The 8154-nt window shown below is 39.6% G+C and overlaps 1 protein-coding gene across 1 annotated transcript in view; it reads right to left on the bottom strand.

Annotated features, from left to right (window-relative positions):
* The window catches only part of LIMCH1 (LIM and calponin homology domains 1), a 117492-nt gene that overhangs the window by 99587 nt on the left and 9751 nt on the right, over positions 1-8154 (bottom strand). The window contains exon 2 of the mRNA XM_009885006.1: positions 4464-4533. The gene's annotated coding sequence lies outside the window, so the exon portion shown is untranslated. The remainder of the gene's footprint in view (positions 1-4463; positions 4534-8154) is intronic.

Here is an 8154-nt window from a genome sequence, read left to right as displayed (position 1 = left end):
CAGTTAAAGTCCCATGTATTTCTCTATCTTCTCCGATTATTTTTAATTTTGTGAAACACACTACACTATATTAGGGTCTTGTAATTTTATTTTCAGGTTCATATCTGCATGAAGATAAAAGACCTCATTTGCTCAACTTAATTAGAAGCACAAACTCCTGAAAGCTAATACATCGCTGACATTTCTTTGGGACACCCTATCATATCGAAAAAACCCGTGGAATTTAAGCAACAGTACAGCATAAGAGCAAATTAGCAGCACAACCAGACAGGTAGCTATTCTTAATACGCAAGTTCCCAGAGAACACTTTGCCAAGAGAAACTTCCTATGAAAATAATCACAGAAAAAAAAAAAGAGCCACCTTGTTTTCAAAGGAAAAAGCTTTTTTAAACAGCATGTTACAGTTCTGTTCACCTTGGTGCAATAGCCATGTAACCAGGTGACTTTTGCAGAGCTATATTTTCCATTGCTAAATCCTACAAATGTCACAAAGTTGAGGACTGTACACCAGCTGAAAAGTGGATGCCACAGTAAACAGATTTTTATTCAGTAGTGCTGAAACATGAGCCAAGAGCCAAGCTAAAGTTCAGCCCTCCAACTTTGTCTTGACTACTTCCTACTATTATATGAGAGACTCTTTCACACAGCCTCTGAAGTAAGTGTCTGAGCTCCTGTGGGGATTGTTCAAGGAACTGAAGTAATGCTATAAACTCTCCTAAACCCTGTCAAACAAAAGATAAGGCAGAAACCTTTTATTTTTCTAGAGTGACATTATTCAGGGACAGGAAGCAAAAACTAGATATTTTTTAAGGGATGAAGATAGTCAATGTACAGTGGTTAGCTTTATAGAGCAAAGTTTGTGTACGATGATGCTGGAAATATTTTATTTCTATAGAATTAAATATATAATAAGGCATCGTTGTACAAAACTGCAGTTAGTAGAAACCTTAAAAATTAGTTGTGCCCACTATGAACATCATACAAAATGTTGTTGTATGAAAGAAACCAATAGTAACTCACAGAAAAAAATTGCTGGTTTTGTAAAAATCACTTGTACATTAATTATATTCATTGTACTCTAATAATTCATCTTCGTAAGACTTCTGCAGCTTCAGATGGTCTTTTAATTAATAACTCAGCCAAAATACTTTTCCAGCCTTGCACAATTAAATACACCAAAAGATGCTTCTGGAAAGCTGACAGTCTTAAAACAAAGATGTTCAGTATCAATTTCTCACATGAGAAAATTTCTTCTGGCAACACGGCTCTTGCAGCAAAGCCTGTTATTCCTACCTAGGTTTAATACTTCCTTTGGATGTTTTGTGAATTTGGTTTTTGGTGGGAGCATTAGCTTTCTGGATTAATGAACACTGAACAGGAATGAGAAAGCGTTTCATCAAATTTAACACTCTCTTGTAAGTCTGAATACCAAACTGTTGGTCCTACGTTTTATTTCATTAAAGCAATGTATCATTTCTGCTGTGATAACAGCAGCAGTCGGCACTTCTGGAGATGAAAGCAAATTACAAACAAGCCTGCCAAGCTGAACATATGTAATTCTATATGTAATGCTGCATACAATCCACATCCTGAGCTAGACTTGCAACAAGACAAAGATCATCTTTGTGTGTTTATATGGCCTGTGCTTAGTACAGCAGTGTGCAGATCCTTGAGCCCTTTCTTTAACACTGCAACACTATAACCAATAAATTTTGCTTACGTGATTGGTGTTCTGGTATACAAAAGGTCTGTAAATAATCCCTTCTCTCTAATACCACATGAGGAGGTCACTGGTAAGAATTTCAGAGTAATTGCAGATTTATCTAGCTTTAAACACCAGCAAAAGTTTGAAGAATTCAATCTGTCAACGCTAGACCAGTTATACATAATACTTCTCTGCAGTGTTATGAGAAATCACTCAAACGTGAAATACAGTCAAAATTTTTACACCTGATAATACTCCCAGATGAACACGTCAGCACGTCTCCAATACAGGCATACAAGTTTACTGTTACTTTCCTTCAACAAAGCATACTTCTTCATTCATCCTTACAATAACAAAGGAGAAAAATAGAGTATCATCTGGAGAATTCGACTCAAGTAGACATTTTATAGGGCTACATAATATATGACTGTTTGTGTCTCTGGAGGTTAAAGATGAAACAAAAGGCACTTTGAGTACTACATAATTACTCATAAGTTTTAGCTCCAACTCTGTAAGAAAGAAAACCTACCTATTGTCTCTACTGGTGAACTAAATACTTATTCTATCAGCTCTCCAAAAATAATTCATTGATTAATTCTGTTAGAATGATTAAGCTAGTTACACTTTTTAGGCAAAAGCAGCATGTAGGAGTTCAAAAGCACACCTTACACAAGGCAGAAAAGGTACTGAAGATTTCACAGCATTTCTATGTCTGCTGGAGGAAATCACACTCACTGGGGTGAACTAACTGGAAAGAAGTAACTATATACTATGTCAAACCAACCAAAGCTAAGATAATAAAGAAAAATTTGCAATAAATAAAGGAATGTCCCTCATATGTGGTCAACTAACTAGGAGGTATAACTGCTTCTGGACTACAGTGTCACTATTTTAGGTTTTTTCAGTCACACTGACATGGTACAGGTAAGGGAAAAGAAAAAGATAGACCCTGCGCTCAAACATACTCCTGATGTCTGTGCTTTAAAATAATACACCATAAACACATGTAACAGACTAGAACACTTAACCATTTAAATTCACATGCAATCCTTAAAACAGACACTTACTCACCACTGTAAATAAATTTGGCAATGCAAGTCAGCAAGTATGGAACTGGACACTTTCAAAAGCAAGGGGACACTTGCATGGCTTTCTTTTTTTGGAGCAATTTATTCACAGAACACTAGATAAAAACACCCATTGGTAATGTTCAAGAAGCCAGAAGCACCAGTGAACTTTTTTTAATAGCCTATTTTTATAGCCTAATTATTTATTAGGAAAAATACTTAGAAAAGTAATTATTAAAGTTATGTAGAGGACACAGGTACAGAGGTAAAAAAGTCACTTCCCAACACAAAAAGATCCGCTGTATCATTAGTAGCCTGAAAACCGCTTTTTTGATAACGCTTTGAAGATACACATCTTGCAAGAGAGATTTATCTCAAGGAATGTGAAAAATACACACACATAATAACTTTTTCTATGTCCCTCCTACTACAACCACCTTACCTTTGGGATTTTACATATGAATAAGAAAAAACCCAATGTAATTCAATATCATCCTCTTAAAACAGTCATAACAAAAATTGAGTCTTTCCTGACAGGGAGCCAAGGAAAAGAAAACTGCACTACTGGTATCTTTTGCAGCTGTTTATATCAAATATTCCTTTCAAATAGGACTGCGTAGGAATAAAACTAGATGGGTTTTAGAGGCAAAAGAAAGGCACACAAGGAAACTTTAGGGAAAGGTTGGTGGGGATCACAAATTAAATCCTAAAACTAGGCAGTATTCATGCAGAAATATGCCTGTCAGTCTACAGGCTGAAGGACCCAGCCTCAAAGCCTATGTAATTACATTATAGAACCAATTTGAAAATTAATGTAACATGGTTTCTAATACACTGAAACTTTTTAATGCGGTTTATATAAAGGAATGTTAACCTCAGCTATCAACAAGCAATACGTTCTGAATCTTGCACAACTAAACTACAATGTGTGTAGTGCCAGAACATAAAGGCACCACATATATAAATATCATTAGTCTAAATCAAGGATGGCCACCTTCCACATGCTCAGGGGCCCTTTCATGCCCAGCCACATCTCCAGGTAAAATCAATACAGCTATATTTCTATGTGGCTAATCCTGTTAGACCCAACACCCATTCATAAACCCACCTTCTTCCCCAACAGCAGCCACCATCCCTTGAGGTGACCTCCTGAGCACCCGGCGTTCCTGAGAGCCCACGGGCTGTCAGCACGTCCTCTGTGGTCTTCCTCACTTATAACAGATCATGGCCAACTTTTACTTTACCCTTAAAGTCAACATGAAAGGGTTCCCTAGATAGTCCAGCAATTAATGTTATCTGCAGACTGTGGTATTTGGGGGAAAGAGAAAATGAGACAAAATATACAAGTACATTTCTCTTTCTTTCCAAAAAGCTATCTTTTTGTGGTGACAGCTTCTAACACATACATTCCAGTCTTTCTAAAGCCAGCACCACAACCGGAAGATCATGTATAACCAAGATATTCTTCCTCTAAAAACACACTCTGCCTCTTGAATACTGCCCACTTCCAAAAAAAAGACTGGAAGGTCTTAAGGTGACTACACCGACAGTTCAGATTTCCGAGGGACTGTGAGTTTAGTAGGTAAGAAGAGTTCAAATTACAAAAATAATTGCTCTCTAAATCACACAGTCATAAAATCAAGGTGCAAAAAGCAGCACTGAAAGATTCTTTCTCTATTTGACATACTCACCAAACCTGCAATGGGGGTCGGTAGTCTATTGATCTTTTTTACCAATCCCGGCTTTATTGCATTCAGCAACCTGTTACAAGAAAGGAGTATTTATGAGTGGTAAGTCACAAAAATAAAAATTATCAAACACTTGTCCCCAGCACATAAGGATTTCAGTACAATTGGAAAGGAAGATGTTCCCCGTTCTCCCCTCCTGAAAACACATGTGTACAGCCAAAGCCCCATCACTGAAGTGAAGAAAAACGAGGAGGAAAAATATCCACAGCACAGTACCACAACAGTATTTCTTTTATACCCTAAATGTATCTAGCTCACACCAGTCTTCACAGGCTGTGGGTGAATTTTGTGACATCAGTCTGCCTCCGCTGCCTAGAGGCAGGTCATGCCTAGACAGGCCTGAGAGCAGAAACCCAGAGGGCACCCAGGTACCGCCACAGCCTGGGAAGAACAGTCTGGCAGTTTCTGCAGTGCAGGAAAGTAAGAAAGGACGTACCCTTTATGGGTGGCCTGCCTATTTTTCTGCATCTGCACTTGAAATTGAATGCCATCCTTGCATATGTTGTGGAGAACAGAGCTCCCCATAAAACATGAACATGAGAAAACAAATAAAAAGGAAGTCCAAAAAAGCCCATCTCATCATGAAAACATCATTAGGCCAGCGATACCACAGTTGAACACTCTTCAGCGTCCAAAGACTACCAACCCTCCCAAACAAAGTTCCCCACCACCCATGAACACACTATGAGAAGTGCTGACATGGCTTATTGTTAGAATATTTCAAAAAGTGACCGAGCCTCTAAAAGTTGGGAATTTTAATTATAAAATCCTGTTGCAACAAACACTGTTTCTTTACCACCCTTCCCCCATGAGAAAACCCTTAGGCCTTTTATCCAAGGAATAAAATTCTATCAGTCCCATCCATTGGGAAGAAAATCATCAGATCAAGATACTCACTTCAAATTCAAGATCTTTGAAGAGAAACGAAGATGTGTATGATTATGTAAAACTCTCTAAAAATTATAATGTCCACTATGGAAGAGAGGAATCTCCCTTTGTGCTGACACTCTCTCCATTCAAGAACAGACCCTTTTGGCAGTCTACAAGCTGGGTAAAATTATTGTTTAAGATTTGAGAGGTGTGGCTAAGAAGTTTATCCTAATAAAAAAAAAAACCAAAACCAAAACACCACACATTCCTTTCAATTAAAAGCTAACAGTCTCTAATTGTTTCAAACTCCCCACTTCTGAGCTAAGATAATACTGGGTGGGCCACTTCTATAGACTCCACCAAGAGCCATCTCTCCATAGCATCACCTCATTTACTGTTTGATTCCTTCCTAGGACTGTGGCAGTTAGCAAGCTCATTAAGGAGTCCATCCCTCCCAGAGGTAGATATCTGGGCTTTGTTAACACTGAAGTAACTGATTTTCCTCACCTCTTTCTTTTTTTCCCTGAAACAGTGCATAGGTTGGGTCTCTGCAATCACTTGAAGAGAATCGGGGAGGAGAGGGGGAGATGCTGCTCTGAACATTCTCTAATAAAGCTTCCGCCTGACCTGTCCCAAATTGTAACTTGCGTTATTACACACTTGGAGTCCCCATATCTCCAACATCACCATAATTAGGAGTGGCAACAAACCCAGGCTGAATGGCATTTTGGGGAGTTGGGGGTATTTTCTTTAACCGCAGTTAAAAACTCTGTAAGCCAAGCTGATACAGATTGCTGTGCTATTCCTGCCTTCTGCTTAAGTAATATAACACTACTATGTCCTAAAAACAAATGATGAAAGAATATACTTTTACATACAAACAATGCACTTTTTCCCCTTAGATGTACAGAATGGCAAGGAAAGAAATGCACATCTCACTTCCTGTAACTATAACTTTATTTCACAGATGGAAAACAAACATTACTTCTTTTTTCCCCAAAAAGGTACTAAACTATCTCTCAGCCTTGCACAGCAGCAACCTTATAAAACTATTATTTTCCATTTAGCTGCTGCAACAGGCAATTTTTTTTTTTTTTTTTTTTTTTTTTTTTTGTCAGAGTACTTCTTTCCAAATACTGTAGCTCTGCTGTGATTTCAATCTTCAACCTGCCTATACTGTCCTGGGGGAAAAAAAAAAGGACGTATTAGTTAAAGCATCCCATTTTCTATATTACTCAAATGTGAATACATCAGGCACTGTAACCAATATTGCAGGTGCAGATCAAAAGCCACAGACAATAATAGAAAGTAAAATAAAGAAGTCTTAATGGAAACCTCAAATGCCAAAGCCCATTCTAAATAAATCTTCAAAATGGCTTGTACAGGCTTCCCTATGAAATATGGGAGAAGGCTAAAATGAGAGGAAGGAAAGGAGCACGGAATAAACAACATTTTAGATCACCGCTTGGAGCCTGAAGAGGGAGGAAATGGGATGGGGTAAGATGGAAAAGCCTGAGGAAGAAAGGTCTCTATTATTAAAATGTTTACCTCCTGTTGGAAACATCTTTAAACAGTCTGGCACCAAAACCCCCAGGACTTGCTCACTGCAGAACGTGCCAAAGGGAGATTTCTTCCAGAGCAGACTGGCTGCTTCTAAATTATTGCCTCATCTAGAGCAACAGTCCAGATGCCAAAATACCGAGTGGCTTAAGCTTGCTTGGCCACCAACCTGGCTGAAAAGCCGTACTGTTCATGCAGAGTGCCTGTCCCTGCTTCTCGAAAAAGTCACTGAATACACCCCTACCTTTATAGGTCAGTACACACAAACTACAATTTCTGTCCCTCATATAGCGCATCTGTCTTGATATGTAAAGTTTTACCAGCTCTGGCAGGTTTCTGTAGGTACACGGGGCAAACAAAAAACATAGTGCACTGGGGACCTTTCCCCACAGCCCAGGGAAAACGGTTTGCAGGGGCGAAACGCTTCCTAACCCATGCCTTCCCTTCCTGTTCATGCAGAGTGGCTGCAGCCCCCTACAACAGCTGCAGCCCCACACTCTCTTGCCATGCCAACCCTAACCAAAGGACTCGGCTGCCCTTTGCCTCGTGTCCCCAGCCACGTCTCAGGTTCAAGGTTTGCAAGGAAGAAAACTTGCAGCGCACACCCTCCTTCGGCAACCCCACTGCATCTGCAGCTCTAGCCTTTGGCCCTCTCCTAGTCCTAATCCTAAACCTGGGCTCATTCTGAGGTGAAGACACTCAGACATGACCCCAGTGACCAAGCTCAGAGAGGAGCCTAAACCTTCCACTGGCCCCATTTTCAGACCCACTACAGTTACAGCTCTGGGCTTTGTCACTCTCACAGCCCTAAACCGGACCATAATAGGGTGTGTTGACCTCTTAATAACCATTTGTTGTTATTTTTCTGTACCACTCAAAAAAAAAATAATTGTAAAAAAGCCCCACCAGTTCCCATTCAGAAACTGCGGCAACCAGCACACGGCAGAGTTCTGTCCAGCCTGCTGCACCGCAGGCAGCAGCAAAGTCAGACATCAGGCAGTCACTGACATGACCATAACCAGAAGCAGCTTTTTCTCCTGCACTTAGCTGCACAGCAAGTCGAGATACCTGTACCATAGGCATCTACGGGCAGTGGAACAATTGCAGCATCTGTTGTCCAACCTCATGGTTATCTCTGAAAATTTTGTATGGCATTACATTACACCCCCCAAAAAAGAAAAAACAACTTCACGTTCTCCTAGAA

The sequence above is a fragment of the Charadrius vociferus genome, unplaced genomic scaffold, assembly GCF_000708025.1.
Source record: "Charadrius vociferus isolate BGI_N301 unplaced genomic scaffold, ASM70802v2 scaffold134, whole genome shotgun sequence".
NCBI lineage: Eukaryota > Metazoa > Chordata > Aves > Charadriiformes > Charadriidae > Charadrius > Charadrius vociferus.
Note: the sequence above shows the minus strand (reverse complement) of the source record. Positions and strands in the feature narration are given on the sequence as shown.